The sequence below is a fragment of the Hevea brasiliensis genome, chromosome 3, assembly GCF_030052815.1.
Source record: "Hevea brasiliensis isolate MT/VB/25A 57/8 chromosome 3, ASM3005281v1, whole genome shotgun sequence".
Lineage (NCBI taxonomy): Eukaryota > Viridiplantae > Streptophyta > Magnoliopsida > Malpighiales > Euphorbiaceae > Hevea > Hevea brasiliensis.
Genome location: NC_079495.1, coordinates 28,278,367 through 28,295,450, shown reverse-complemented (window position 1 = coordinate 28,295,450; position 17,084 = coordinate 28,278,367).

The following is a 17,084-nucleotide window of genomic DNA, read 5'->3' as shown; positions in this document are numbered from 1 at the left end:
TAAAATATGTTAAGTTTAAGCTTGATTTCTTCATTTATTATATTAACGAACCAAACTCGAGCTCGACTTGTTTCAAGTTCGATAAACTATTAAAACAAACTCGAATACAAACTCGATAAAGTCAAGCTCGGTTCGAGTTCAATAAGCTCAATCTCTAATTCAATAAGCTTGAGCTCGAGCTCGACTATTATTATACATATTTTAACTCACAATTATTTCCATAATAAATTATTACATAAGTCTATAGTCATAATAATAGAAAATAACTAGAAAAACAGTTTAATATACATTCAAGTTATTTTAAAATAACATAAATTACAATATCATCATAATTCGAATGAAAAATTTTTTTTCTTTCAATTCAAAACTACATAGGTTAACAGTTTAAAACACATTGCAAGTTATTTTAAAATAACACAAATTACAACATCATCATAATTCAAATGAATTTTTTTTTCTTTCAATTCAAAACTACATAGTTTTAAATCAAAACCATGTAGTTTTAAAATTACATTATAAATATTATGTAATTATAATTAAATTGTTGTTTTACTTTTCTAATGTTATTTTGATAAAAAAATATTACTTTTTGTATTATTAATTAATTCATATTGTTAATAACTTTTATTAATTTTTTATATAAATATATTATAATTTGAGTCTTTTACTATTTTTATATTTAATTTATTTAAATAAGTTTAAAATTTAAATATATTATATTATTTAATTTGTCAAATTATATGTGATGCTTTATATCTTTTATGAATACTCTATTTAAAATATGAACAAATTAATATATAATGGTAATTATGAAAGCACATACTTAAGTTATATATATGAAAGATGGACCAGTGCTAAACTTAAACTTTAACCTTTTAAAAGTTTACAATTTAAAGAGATAGATATTATAAAAATAGATATTAGAAAAATGATAGTATAGAGAGTAAAAATATATAGATAGATTAATTAGTGTTAATAGAAAAAAAATGTAAGAGACTGTAAAGAGAGAGAAAGTAATAATAATGGTTAGATAGAGAGATGAATTTATGTTTTAAATCGTACGAACACCATCAAAATTGCATAATTAATTTCTAATTTATTTAGTACTTAATTACAGATAAAATAGTTCAAAATAATTTTTATGTATTTAATATATATATATATATATATATATATATATATATATATATATATATACATATATATATATATAATATTTTAAATTTATTTCTTATATAAAATTAACATCATTTTTTATAAAAATTATATTTAAAATACAAATAATTATATTTTATAAATGCACTTTTTATTTTGATTATATCATAATATTATATAATAATATAATATTTAATAATATATTATTTTATTATATTGGGATCACATATTTAATATTTTGATTTTATTTTTACACAAATTAACTTTATTTAAAAAAATAAATTACAAATAACTATATTTTATATATTGATTAAATTATAATTCTAAATAATATGTTTTTATATATTATTTTTAAAACAATCATAAATAAAATAAATATATTTACAACATTATAAATTACAGTAATTAATATAAATATTTTTGTAAACGAGCTAGTTCACGAACTTGTAAACGAGCCTGTTCACGAATTTGTTCACGAGCTAGTTCACCTGTAACACCCCCTTACCCGATCTACAGTGTAGCCGAGCAAAAGAATGTCACATCCTATGTCAAAGCACCTAATCTTATAATTTTCAAATTATAATCATTTTAATTTCTTCATAATTTAATTAAGGAAATTTTAAATGGAAACTGCAAGAGTTACCCCTGTATTTTTAACATTTGACCTATTAACAATATTCATATTGTAAAGTCTCAATATATCACATATTCAAATCATAACTCACATTTTCATTTCTAATCACATCCATTTTTGCACATAAGTTTTCGCTTCATTAAATTCACTTACAAGATGGGTACATCTATCATACATCTCAAAACTTTAATTACAAACTATATGTTTAATTACAATACATATTATAATGTACTACTGTGGCAAAAAATCTATACTAAAATGATGTGCTGAGGTAACGAAAACTACTACTGCAGATCCAACCACAATCCCTGTCCAACGTCTATTGGGTCTTATTGCCTGGATCAACGCGAGGAGAAACTGTGTAACACCCTCACTTTAGCAAGTCCGTACATTCTACTATTCCGGTAACCAGTGTCAGTTCGGACAGCTAGAATGTCTTGTACTATATGTAAACTAGAGTGAGGAGTCATAAATAGACCAAATAATAGTAAGAAAAATTAAGGAAAAATTTTAGAAATGAAATACAACAAAGTTAAATGAGCCGGTGCCCTAGCAATGGGTAACCTAACGGGAAATTAGCAAGTTCGTACATTCTACTATTCCGGTAACCAGTGTCGGTTCGGACAGCTAGAATGTCTTGTACTATATGTAAACTAGAGTGAGGAGTCATAAATAGACCAAATAATAGTAAGAAAAATTAAGAAAAAATTTTAGAAATGAAATACAACAAAGTTAAATGAGCCGGTGCCCTAGCAATGGGTGACCTAATGGGAAATTACTGTCTTCACAGCTAGAAGCCCTGAACCCGACGAAAAATTCATGAAATAATTTTTGGGACTCCAAAGAAGAGGCATTGAGGTTTTTATGGCATTAGAATGCCAAGAAAATGCTTAGAAAAATTTTTAGATCGATACAGACGTTTTTGGCTCAATAAGCCAAACAGAGGGCATTTTGGTCATTTCATCTTCAGAGATGATTTTTGGCCAACTTGTCGAGTTAAGTAAATAATTATTATGACATAAAATATGAATAAATATTGCTAAAAATTTAATTGAAAATGAGTAGAAAAGAAAAGAAAAGAAAATTGAAGAAAATTAGAATTTTGACATCACATGATGTCATTTAGAAAGCTCCACCCAATCATCATTTGACAAGCAAATTAAAAGGGATAAAAATGACATAAAAATGAGATAAAAATGAAACAATTCCAACAACCATCTCCTTTATTCAGTCGAACCAAGAGAAGAGAAAAAGAAAGAGAGAGAGAGAGACCTCCATTAAAGCTTTGAGTGAGCTTGATTTCCACCCACCAAACCACCTCAAAACCCCTTCCTAGCTTCACTCAAAGGTTTGTGTTACTTCTTCCATAAATCCATGAGTTTACCTTGTGTAGATTATGAATTGAGTGTTAGTTTTGGAAGAAAGAAAACAAATTATGTAGGTATGAAAAACCCTCAATTTTGGCGGCCTAGGGTACTTTAGAGTTTCAATGATTCAAGTGAATTTTAGTTGTGATTGATGCAATTGAACATGAAATTAATGATTAGAACATTTGATAGCATGATGTTTGAGTAAATTGGACTTTTGGAGTTAGGGTTTGGAGCAAACTTAGGGTTTTGCTCATGTGTTGGTGAATGGAAGTCCTAATGGTCAATTAGTGACCATTTGGTTGTGTTTGATGAGGAATTGAAGTGAATTATGGCTTTGGATTTGAGGTTGGGTATGCTGCCTCATAGGACCTGCAGGGCTAGATATGAGTTTAGCAAGTTTGGGCAGCTATAACTTGAGAGGTGTAGGTTCAATTGGTGCAAGGCCAATTGGACATGAAACTAGACACATAATGGCACAACTTTGGTGAAGAAACCATGCCCAGAAAACCAAAATATAATGGCCTAAAAATTTACCTAATCAGGGTAACATACATATTGCCCTAGAAAATTGACCAAATGAACAATATTTGTTCATTTGGCCATAACTCAGTGTAGAAATATCCAAATCACCTGAATTTTATATCAATGGAAAGATTAGATAATTTATAACAACTTTCATGGAGAACACAAACTCAAATTCTGAACTTAATCAATTCAAATTGCTAGTCCAAGTTAGGACACCAAATCTGACAGAACCAAATTTGCCCAGAAAATCTGGGTAAGGACCAATCCGGCCAGTTATGGTAAATTGACCATAACTTAAGGTAAAAAACTCCAAATGGAGTGATTCAAAAAGGAAATTAAAGAAAACACATAAAGGAACAACTTTGATGAAGATAATTTTATCAAATTTTCACTGTAATAATGACTAATGGAACAGTAAACTTAAGGTATGAAATCTGAAAATTTAGAATAACATAAAATAAGCTTTGAAATGATATTAGAAATCAATGCCAACAAAAATAAAATGCAAAATGTGGTATCTTGGTAAACTTAGGCTTAACAAATCTATTATGAATTAAAAAGTCAACTTTTGTATAGGAATGGCCAAGTGAATAGTAATAACCACAATTGATGGAGTGAAAGGTACCTCACTTAAATGATTTAATGAATGTTTAAATTATGTAAATGTGTAGATGAGGGTTTTATTCTCATCACAAGTAGAACTTAGGGGATATTGTTAATTTAATTTGAAATATGATTCATAAATGACTATAAATGAAATATTAAAGGTATAAAGGATGTGCAAATAATATTTGAGACTTAGGTTTCTTTTATGAATACAAATGAAAATACTTGAATCTAGGTACATATAAATGAAAATGCTTGAACCTAGGCACCTGTAAATTGGTGTAATAAATTAGCTAAATGATAAATAGATAGTGAGGTTGATATCCATGAAATGTTCATAGATTACTTGATAATTTATCTATAAATAGTGTAATGAATAAATGAATTATGTTAATGTATGAATGAGACATTAGTTCTCATTATTGTAGAAAGAAAAAGTATTTTGAGTACAATGGTATATGAGAACCATTATTGTGAAATGTGATCAACACAAATGATATAATGAATAAATATATGAATTATGATGAAGGTAAAATTTATGAAGAAATGTATTTTAAAAATTTATACTTTTGGTAGGAGTAGAATTGAAATTGTAACACCCCTATGTTTGGTAGTGCGTTCTACTGTTCCAGCGAACAGTGTTGTCCGGACTGTAACACCCCTATTTGCATAGCCTGGTATATTTCACTATTCCGGTGACTGGTGTCGGTCCGGACAATTGAGGGGATTAGAACCATACTTAAGACAACTAGATAAGCCCTGAACACAAATAATTAGTAATTGCCAATTAGTTAAGTATAAATAAGAAAAATAGAACACAAGAAGTTAAATGAGCCGAGAGTCACAGTGATGGGTGACCTTCTCGGGAAGGATTGCAAAGTCGATTTAAACTCAAATTTCGAACCGTAAAATGTGACGTTGCGGTCCTTAGGACTATTGCGAACATAGTGGAAAAGAGAAAATCATGAAAAAGAATTGTTAAGCCAGTCAAATAATTAGGTCAGGGAGCCAGAAGAAATATTGAATTATTTACAAACCGGGTCAAACCGGCGAGGGACAATTTGATCAATTGACCCTGAGAGCTGACTCCTGACCTAACTGTCTAATAAAAATGGAGAAAAGAAAATTTCAGGATCAAGAATTAAATTAAAGAACTAAGGAAAAAAAATAGAGAAGAAATTAAAAAAGTTTTATTACATCATGTGATGACATCAATTATGATGTCAAAATTAATTTACTTTTTCCTACAAATTTAGACTAGGTCAAATGGCTAATTTAAAGAGATAAATGACAAAAAAAAAAAGAAAATCATTTCTTCTTCTTCTTCTTCAAAAAACGTCCCCATCTCTCTCTCACTTTTCTCTCCCAAAAACTCCATTGAAACCCCATTTCCAAGCTTGCATAACTTGATTTTAACCTCCGAAAGTGAACCCTATACCCTAAAGAGCTTGCTATCTCAACTAGACAAGAGGATTGAAGAAGAAAAAGGGAGGAGAAAAGGAAAGAATTGAGGAAGTGGAACATCAGTTTAGTAGTTTAATTTGAAATTCTAGTTTAATACTTGTGCTTTTAGTTCACCTAACCTATAAATCAACTTAAAAATCAAAAGAAAACATCTTTGGAGGACCAAATAGAAATTCAGCCAGCTAGGGTTTAGGTTTGAGAATGGATGATTTTGATGCAAATTATGAATTAGTTAAGTGTGATTGAGTGTATGAGAACTAAATATGCATTTAGAATTCAACAAATGCAACAAATTGGTGAATTAGGGTTTGGACCTAGGGTTTTGGAAGTCAAAAATTGGAGAAATGGTCAAATGATGTGTTTAACCTTGTTTGAGCTGAAAAATGGTCATTTGTGACCAATTGAGGTATGTTGGAAGTATTAGAATTAAGTTTAAATTCGGAGTGATTAGGGTCATGCTGCAGGCAGTAGGACTAAGGTCCCTTTGAGGGACCAAAACTGAAAATTTACAAGTCCAACTGGTATGAGACCAATTGGGAATGAAAATAGACACAAAATGGAACATTTTTCATTCAGGGATCATGACCAAAAAGTGACTAAATGACCTGCAATTTTACCAGTGAAATGTTGAGATATAGACCTAAAACTTTCATGAAGAACACAAACCCAAATTATGCCCTTAACCAAGTCATTTGGCCACCCAAAATTGGTGACCTAAAATTGCCAGAACCAGTTTGGTACCCAGAAATCTGGGTTAAGTCCAATATGGCAGCCATGATTCAAATGGCTATAACTTGAGCTACAAAACTCCAATTGGAGTGATTCAAAAAGGAGAATAAAGTTAAGACATTAAGGAACATTTTCGATGAAGAAAATTTTACCAAATTCTAACAGCAAATTGACTAATGGAACAGTGCAACATAAGACACCAAGACTGAAAATTTAAAAATTCGCCTAAAAGACTTAAGTTTTGAGAAAACAACCAAAACCAACAAATTTAGTGACCAAAATGTGGTATGTGGGTGAAGTTGGAATTCCTATACCTATTAAGCCTTAGAAAGTCAATAAATTGACTTGAATAGTGTAGTGAATAGTAACCCCAAAACATAAATTTTAAAGAATGTCAAGTTTAGCATATATAAGCTTGATAAAAGTGAATTTGAATTTATTTTTGGATTTATGCTAAGTTATGGTACTGAAACACTATGAAACCATGTGTTTCAGCTGAAAAAGGCTCGGAAAGTCTGAGAGACTGAGTCAAGGCCTAGAGGCGACTCACGTCAGGTTTGTGCACAATAAACCCTATTTCAGCATTTTATCCTTGAAAAAATTGATTTAGTACGCATTATGAGTTTAAGAACTTTTGTGTTGCCACTTTTGTGATGAAAATGTAACTTTGAAAATTGATTTGATTTTTTTATGCAATATTTGAATAAAATGTTTGAAATGGATTTCTGATTCACACTTAGCATGACAGTGCCTTATTATTCCTCCTCTATTTATGGGGTTGAGATCGATTATTTTCCTTACTCTCTGGTTTACTAGTTGAGGTTGTAGATCGGATGAGTACTCATTAGCTAGCTAGCCACCTCCCTCATTGATTTTGATTAGTAGGGTTATAGATTGCTTTATCGTGGTATACAACATAGCATTGATAAAAAATTTTGTGTCATGGCTTAAGTTGTGTATGAATTGGCAACACGATGTTTATTAAATTATTTGACCAAAATTGTGCTATAATGAGTTTTGATAAATTGTGAAATGTGATTATGAAATATTCAAATTGTGAATTTATCAAGGAATGTTTTATGTACTGCATTTCAATTTTTATTGTGCACCACTTAGTATTTTTATACTCAGCGATAGCTTATTTTGCTGTCGTATATAGGAGCAAGGAAAAAGCAGCAAAGTGAGCTGCTGAACCGGAAAAGCTTCCGTTGATCTTTTGTACGGGTATTTATTTATACCATTGTAATTATTTGATGCAAACATTGTAATGTTTTATGTATCAATGTAAAGTTGAGCAGTTGTATAATAAATTGTAATAATATTAGTTTTATATTTTATATCTGTAAATTAAACTTGTGAATGTAAATTAGCTTTGTTGAATGAATTGATGAAATATTTTGAGATGACAAACTTGGATTAAATTGTGGAATTATTTTGAAGTGGTTTGATTTGAGAATTGAGTTGATTTGGGGTTGGGAGTTGTGAAAAATTTATTGGAAGTGTTTTTCTCAGGTATTTGAAGAACTGTTTTCTCAAAATACAGACGGCACTTTATCGAAATTTTTATAAAATTTGCGGAAAAATAAAATGGGCAAAAGTTTTAACTAGTTTTAAAACTTCAATTAAATGATTTTAATTCGTACTAAAAAGCTCACCACTTTCAAAATGTAAGAAAATAGTTTTAAAATCCCTTGTAGTTTACTTAATGAATTATCGGTAGGTGAAGTTCAGTAGTTCATTAGGTATTCTATGGGATCATGTTATGCCTTACAAAGGGGTAAGGTGTGACATGTTTTAGTGGTATCAGAGCATGGTTTCGCAATGAATTTTGACTATATATGTGAATATTTTCTTTTTAAGTACAACTGCTCAAGTGTCATTAATTGATACATATGACATATTTACATCATGAATATGCACTAACGGAGGTCAACCTCCTTGTGTTTGATCTCAGGAAGTAGAAATTTTGGGAAAACGGAATGAAAGAAGGAGATCATTCCGTGGAACAATCTGTTGAGGTTGAGGTTCAAGGGGAAGCCGCAGCACTCCAGAACGTGAGTGGGTCAGCCACTCCAGCACCGCAGTTTCCTGCTCAATTTGCATAGCAGATGGCTGCATTGTTCCAACAAATGACGAGAAATGTACCACCCCAAGTTCAGATGCAAGCACCTGTAGCACAAACACAGCCCTCGGCTCGGCAATATGAAAAATTGATGAAATTTGGGGCCACCGAGTTTAAGGGCACTGTGGATCCACTGGAGGTAGAACAGTGGTTGGAAAGAATGGAACGGGTTTTCAGAAAGCTGCAGTGTACTGAAGAATTAAAATTTGAATATTCAGTATCTCTTCTCCAAAGGGATGCATATGAATGGTGGAAGACCATCCCCCACAGCCTGGTTGAGCCACCTGTGTTGACCTAGTCAGACTTTTTGAGGGAGTTTCGATAGAAGTGGGTCCTCGATGCTTATGTGGATATGAAATTGCAAGAATTCTTGAGTCTGAAGCAAAGTGACAGAACAATAGTAGAGTATGAACGGGATTTTTCAAGGCTAAACCACTATGCTGGAAGCTTAGTCTCCACCCCCAGAGACAGATGTAAGAGGTTTGAGTCTGGGTTAAGGCCGAATCTGAGGATGCAAGTTGTGGGATTCAGACACCAGAATTTTTCTGAGCTGATTTCACAAGCCCTGGAACTGGAAAGGATAGAATCAGAAGGGGCAGTGAAGAAGGGTACACAAGAGAAAGAGAAGACTGAAAAGACTACTGGTCAAGCACCTGAAAGTGGTTCAGGGAAGAGGAAACAGTTTGGAGGATCTAGCTCTCGCAGATCTGGCAGAGGCAGATTCTCTGGCCAAAGACCACCCCAGTCTGGTCAGTAGACCCAACAAGCTTCTCGAGGATCTTTATCAGTCCGGCAGTGTGAAACCTGTGGTAGAACACACGGTGGGGTGTGTTTCAAGGCCATAGGTACATGCTATAACTGTGGAGGGAGCGGACATTTTGCTAAGGATTGTATTAGTCCGCGCCGATCTGGACCTTCTGCTACATCTGAGGGATCAGCCCAAGTCTCTACACCCAGAGGGTCACAGTCAGCTAGTAGAGGTAGAGGCAGAGGTAGGGGTCCTAGTAATACTCCTAGAAGTCAAAGCAGTGTTAACCAGCTAGTACCCAGTGGCGCACCAGTCAGAGTGTATACAATGCGTCAGAGGGAGGAGGCTGAAACATCAGATGTAGTAGCTGGAGATGATCCTGGCTCCACACATTCGTATGTTAGTGCTAGTGTGATGTGTTCTACTGCTATTCAGTGTGTACCAATGGACTATGATGTGCTAGTAACTAGTCCATTAGGCTAGGAGGTCAGGGTAAATAGACTATATAGGGACTGTCCTTTGGTGATCCAAAGACACTTTTTTGTCTAATTTGATTGAAATGCCCTTTAGAGATTATGACATTATCTTGGGCATGGATTGGTTAGCTAGGCATCATGCAATGATTGACTATAGACTGAAGACAATCAGTTTTGGTCTCCCTCAATATGGTGATGTAGTAATACATGGGGAGAGGCAGTTATTGCTGTCAAACATCATTTCAGCTGCACTGGCCAGAAAAATGATTAGGAAGGGGTGTGAGGCATACTTGGCACATGTGATAGACACCCAAGTGGGTAGTCCAGCATTGAGGGACATCCCTACAGTATGTAACTTTCCAGATGTATTTCCTGATGAATTGCCAGGATTACCTCCAGAAAGAGAAGTGCAGTTTGAAATAGATGTGGACCCAATCTCCATAACACCATATAGAATGGCACCAGTAGAACTAAAAGAGTTGAAAGTGCAATTGCAAGAGCTGTTTGACAAAGGCTTTATCCGCCCTAATGTGTCACCTTGGGGAGCGCCAGTGTTGTTTGTAAAGAAGAAAGATGGCACTCTCTGGTTATGCATTGACTATTGGCAGTTGAATAAGGTGACAATAAATAATAGATACCCATTGCCCCGCATTGATGACTTATTTGATCAGTTGAGGGGTGCAGCTGTGTTCTCCAAAAATGACCTGAGATTAGGTTATTATCAGCTGAAAGTACAAGAGCATTTCATTTCTAAAACTGCCTTTAGAACCCGCTATAGCCATTATGAGTTCTTGGTCATGCCATTCGGGTTAACTAATGCTCCGACTGCTTTTATGGATTTGATGAACACTATCTTCATACCATACCTCGACCAGTTTGTTGTGGTATTCATGGATGATATATTGGTCTATTCGAAGAATGCAGAAGTGTAACACCCTCCCGGTAACCACTCAGACATCTTATTGTCGTGGTCGGTCCTAGAATGTCCGGAAAAATATTTAAACTAAAGACAGAACCATAATTAACTCAAATATTAATAAGAAAAATTTAGTAAAAATTTTAGAAATAAAATACAACCAAGTGAAACAGTAGGTGCCCAAGCGATGGGTAATCGGAGGGAAGTTATGTTCTCGCAACGAGGAGCCCTAGACCGGGGAAAAATTATAAAATAATTTTTGGGACTCCAGAGAAGGGTAATTGAGGTTCCCATGGCATTAGAATGCCAAGAAAATACCTAGAAAAATTTTTCTATCGGTACAGACAATTTTGACCCGTTAAGCCAAACGGAGGGCATTTTGGTCATTTCGCCTTCAGAGGTGATTTTTGGCCGACTTGCTCAGTTGAGTAAATAAATATTGTGACATAAAATATGAATAAATATTGTTGAAAATTGAATTGAAAATGATTAGAAAAGAAAAGGAAAGAAAAATCCATAAAAAGCAATTTATGACATCTTTATGATGTCACTTATAAGTCCCCACCAATTGCATTCAAACAAGCATCTTTAAAACACTTAAAAGGGACAAAATAAAGACTAAAGGAAATTCAAAACGTGATCAGCTCCTTCTTCCCAAATTCTGCAGCACCATAGCCAAGAGAAACCCTCCATTTTCTTCATCAATCAAGCTTGCAAATCTCTCAAACCTCACCTCAAAACCCTAAGTCACTTTCATTAAAATTTATCCTAGCACCTTGCATGACCTTTTGGCAGCCAAGAAAAGGAAAGGAAGTGAAGATTTAGCTTGGAAAAATTTGCCTACAAGAGGTTAAAGTGAGGTTAGTGCTACAAATTTCATTATTCTTCTTTTAATTTTAGTTAGAACATTATTTGAGCTAAGAAACTTTAAGGAAATTAAAGTAAATTGCATGTGTTAAGTGCACCTTCAAATTTCAGCAGCCCTATGGGAGATTGAATTTGATTGTTTAACAAACTTAGAGTGGTTGGAAATCATGGTTAAGGTATTAAAATGCATGAAGATTGAACTAAGTATGTTAGACAAGGTTTATGAGTAAATTTAGTTGAACATTAGGATAAATTAGGTGAAATGGTGACTTAGCTTTGGAAATGGTTAGAGGACTTTTTAATGGTCAATTAGTGACCATTTTAGGTAGGTTGACCCTAATTAGAACTGAAAAATGGGATGGTAAAGTGAAAGTATAAACTGCCCTATGGACAGCAGCATAGGGACTGAAATTTCAGTCCCTTTGCACTGCCATAACTTGGGCTGTGCTTGTCCAATTGATGTTTGGCCAATTGGACATGAAACTAGGCTTATAATGGCACATTTTTGCTGAAGAAACCATGCCCAAAAGACCAAAGCAAAAGGGTCAAAACTCAGCCACAATCCGGAACCCTGAAACTGCCTCTGCAGAATTTGACCAAATGAACAGTAACTGTTCATTTGGCCATAAGTCACTGTAGATTTGGTCAATTGGTCTGAAATTTTACAGCAACAAGTTAATACATAGACAAACAACTTTCATGAAGGAACCTACCCCAAATTATGGCCAGAACCCATTCAACCAAGTGACTCAAGTCACTGTTCATGCACTGTAGATATGGTAAAATTCTGCAGAATGCATATCCGGACAGCTTGGGTTTTTGGACCATATCTGGAGCTACAAAACTCCAAATGGAGTGATTCAAAAAAGGAAATTCATCTAGACAAAATAAGGAACAACTTTTATGTTTTACATTTCTTCAAATTCCAACAGTAACTGTGTCCAATGGAACAGTGAAATTATGGTACAAAATCTGAAAAATCTGCTCCTTTGGTTTAATGCTTAGAAATGGTAAAAACACTTAATGCCAACAAGTTTTAAACACCAAATGTGGTATGTTGGGAGTGCCAAAGTCAATGTACACCTTTTTATTCTAAAAGTCAACATTTTTGTTGACCAATGATGAAAGTGACACCAAAAAAAAAATTGAAATTCACAAATTGACAAATTTAAGAGTTTCAAATGCCCTAGTATACCTAACAAGATTGGTTTGGATAGTTTGGCATGCCAATAGGGTTCGATTAGCGATCGCACATGGCAAAAATGCCATTCTGTGATTTCATGGCTTTTAGCCATTCGACTTTGCATTGAGACTTGGCCTTGTGCACGACATTATTTACACTCGTTAGTTGTACACCGGGAGATGCATATGTGACCGATGGTGTGACGGCCGAGGTACTAGGTACCTTACCCGTTATCCATCCGATGTCTAGTGTAGGTTACTTGGGGCAACCAAATGAATAAAAGTGAACAAAGTTAACGAATTAATGAATATACCAAGATCAAATAAAGAAAGCATACACATTGTATACACATTTATTTTCTTGCTATTTTCTTCTATTATATTATTGTACCACTAAGCATTATTGCTTAGCGCGTTGCTTTTGCCACGCGTAGGTACCGGAGATCCCGATCGTGAGCCCAGAGACCACGATCGGGTGAGTCTATCCTCGCTGTCCGTGTCACCTCACTACCTGCAGTGCATCGGTAGGGCACTAGGTGTCATTTTGTCATTTTGATATTTTGTAGCAGATTTGTATTTTCTCATATGTATTTGAACTCATGTAATATATTTTGATGTTTATGTAAATAATGAAAGTTATGATTATGAATGCAAGATTTGAGCATGTATTTATTGCTTGTATATGAGAAATGGATGTTGAGAAATGAAAAGGGTGTTGAAACACAAATGAAAAATTATTGATATCTTGATATTGAGTTTTGTGATGATATTGGAGTTGAGAATGAATGAAATTGTATATTGGAAGTGTTTTTAACAGTTCAAGAACAGTTTTCCATTATTAGCCGGTACTCGGCCGGATTTTCTTTAAAACTTTCGGAACCTTAAATGAATGATACTTTTGATAAATGGTTTAAATAAATTGTATTTCATAAATTATATGCAAAAGCATTGTCTAAAATAATAGAGGAATATTAGAGAGTGCCGGTACACCACGTGGCATTACTTACTCGGGTATACTGTACACGGGTAAGGGGTGTCACATTTAGTGGTATCAGAGCACGGTTTAGGCGTTTCTGGGCCTAGATTGAGTCCATACCATGCATTACATTTGTAAGAGTCGAGGTGACACTAACGCAGATCCGTCATCTTTCTTATTTTGAATAGGATATGGACCCTTCATCTCGAGAGCCGTTGAGGAGGAAGTGGAGAGTCATGCTCCACTGAGACTGGGGCATGAGAGAATCGCCCGCTAGCTCAAGCAGAGCCTTTCGGCCTCCAGCCATGTTTCAACAAATGGCCGACTTCTTTAGACAGATGGTCGGGTAATGCCGGCAAAGACCACCACCACTGGCTCCACAAATCACACTTTGAGAGACTAAGAAAATTTGGGGCGTGGATTTCTATGGCAAGAGAGAAGATGACTCATGTGCGGTAGAATTGGTTGAGCAACGGCAGAGTCTTAAAACAACTCCATCGCACCCTGCAGCGTAACTTAGAAGGCTGTATCCTTGTTACAAGACGATGCCTACGGATGGTGGGACATCGTGTCGGTGAAGTGCAAGTCAGAATTTAGGACTTCTTCCTCTCTCGAGTTCAAGAAGAAATATGTGGGTACTGTATACGGAAGAGAGAAGAAGGGAATTCATTAACTCGAGGCAGAGGCGGTTGTCGCGAGTATGAGAAGGAGTTTGTTCTTAAGCCGCTATGGAAGGGAAATAGTCCCTAACGGTGAAAGGTGCAAGAGATTTGAAGAGGGATGAATGACAATATCAAGATACGACTCACCGCCTTGGGAATCACAGAATTTAGCAAGCTAGTGGAAGCCGCAATAAGGGTTGAAAAAGTGAGAATCAATGAGCGAGAGACAGCAGAAGAGGGGACCAGTCGCCTAGTTCCGCCTGGATTTGGGAAGAAGTTTAAGGCTCCTCCTTCACAGAGTTCGGTCGCCACGGTGGTCGTGGTCTCGGGCCTGTGCCACGATTCACCCCTAGGAGAGGTCAGTCCACACCATCAGTGGGCAGCTCTCCAGGGATGAGGTTCAGGGGACCAGCCCCAGCATCTCCGGCATGTCCACACTGTCAGAAATGGCATAAGGGGGAATGTTGGAGAGTAACTGGTGCTTGCTTGAGATGTGGGTCGACAGAACATCAACTGAGGAACTGCCCACGCAGAACTACTACAGCTGCTCCGACACAAGTAGACAGACCTGCTCCTGCACCACCAAGGGGTAGAAGGTCGGGTAAATCCGAAGCTGTGGGACCATCTCAGAGGCCTACATCTGAGCCAGCAGAGAGGCCAGATAATGCACCACCGCCGAAATTATGCCTTGAGAGCTCAGGAGGAGCAAGATGCCCCGGACGTCATCAGGGGTACGTTCTCCCTCTACACTACACCTGTGCATGCATTGGTGGATCCAGGATCCACTCATTCATACATCTGCATCAATCTACCCGTAGAAAGGGGGATACTGGTAGGGGAGAGTGACCAAGACATTCTGGTCACTAATCCATTGGGTCACAGTGTGGTAGTGAACAAGGTATACAAGGGTTGCCCTTTAAGGATTCAGGGGTATGAATTCTTGGCAGACTTGATTGAGTTACCCTTCCATGAGTTTGACGTGATTTTGGGAATGGACTGGTTGTCACGTCATCAGGCAATAGTTGATTGCAAATTGAAGAGAATTTCTTTGAAAACCCCTGAGGGTAATGAGATCACAGTTGTAGGGGAAAGGATGATTTCTGTCCAATGTCATCTCACCTGCAAGAAGAATGATGAGAAAAGGTCGTGAAGCCTACCTAGCACATGTGGTGGATACTAGGCAGCTAAGCCAACCTTGAGTGACATACCCACAGTGAGAGACTTCAGTATTTCTGAAGAGTTGCCTGGTTTGCCACCAGAAAGGGAAGTCGAGTTTGCTATTGAGACACTGCCGGGTACAGCACCCATTTCTATTGCTCCTTATAGGATGGCACCCACTGAATTGAGGGAGTTGAAAACTCAATTGCAAGAGTTGCTGGATAAGGGGTTCATACGCCCCAGTGTGTCACCATGGGGAGCTCCAGTGCTGTTTGTGAAAAAGAAGGATGGGACTTTGAGGCTATGCATTGATTCATTGAATAAAGTGACGTGAAGAACAAGTATCCGTTGCCTAGAATTGATGATCTGCTTGATCACCTAAAGGGAGCAGGAGTATTTTCTAAGATTGATCTCGCATCGGGTATCATCACCGAGGGTGAAAGATGTAGATGTGCCCAAGATCGCATTCAGACCCGGTATGGGCATTATGAGTTTCTCGTGATGCCCTTTGGCCTAACAAATGCACCGGCGTTCATGGACCTTATGAACCGTATCTTCCATCCATACCTAGATCGGTTCGTAGTGGTTTTTATTGATGACATTCCGTGTACTCCAAGACCAGGAAGAACATGATGAACATTTGAGGATTGTTCGCAAACCTTGCGGAAAAGAAGTTGTATGCTAAGTTGTCCAAGTGTGACTTTTGGCTGAATGAGATTGCATTCCTTGGACACATAGTGTCACCGATGGGATTAGGTGGATCCCAAGAAAATAGAAGCGATGATGGAATGGAAGCCTCAAATACAATCGAGGTCGAAGTTTCTTGGGGCTAGCTGGGTATTATAGAAGATTTGTGAAGGATTTTCCCTAATAGCTGCTCCAATGACTAAGTTGTTACACAAGAATGTCGATTTGGATCGGAATGATAAATGTCGACCAGCTTTTGAGAGGTTGAAGGCTATGTTGACAGAGGCACCAGCAGCACACCGGTGTCAAAGGACTTTGTGGTCAATAGTGATGCCTCACATAATGGGTTAGGTGTGTATTGATGCAAGAGGGGAAAGTGATCGCCTATGCTTCCTAAGGCCACATGAACAGTAACTACCCTACCCATGATCTAGAGCTTGCGAATTATCTTCGTGATCAAGATATGGAGGCATTACTTGTATGGTGAAAAGTGCTACATTTACACCACAAGAGCCTAAAATATTTGCCAACCTGAATGAGCTCAACCTGCGATGGATTGAGTTCTGAAGGACTATGATCAGATAATTGATTACCATCACGGGAAGGCAAATGTAGTTCTTGATGCTTTGAGCAGAAAAATCCATGACCTTTGAGATCATTGAATGCCCGTCTATCTTTAGTTTGTGATGGAGCTATCTTGGCTGAGTTGCAAGTGAGGCCAAAACTGCTACAACAGATTTTAGATGGGCAGAATGTATATGAGAAGCTAATGGCTATTATGAGAAAAATCCCAGGGGGAAAAGCAAC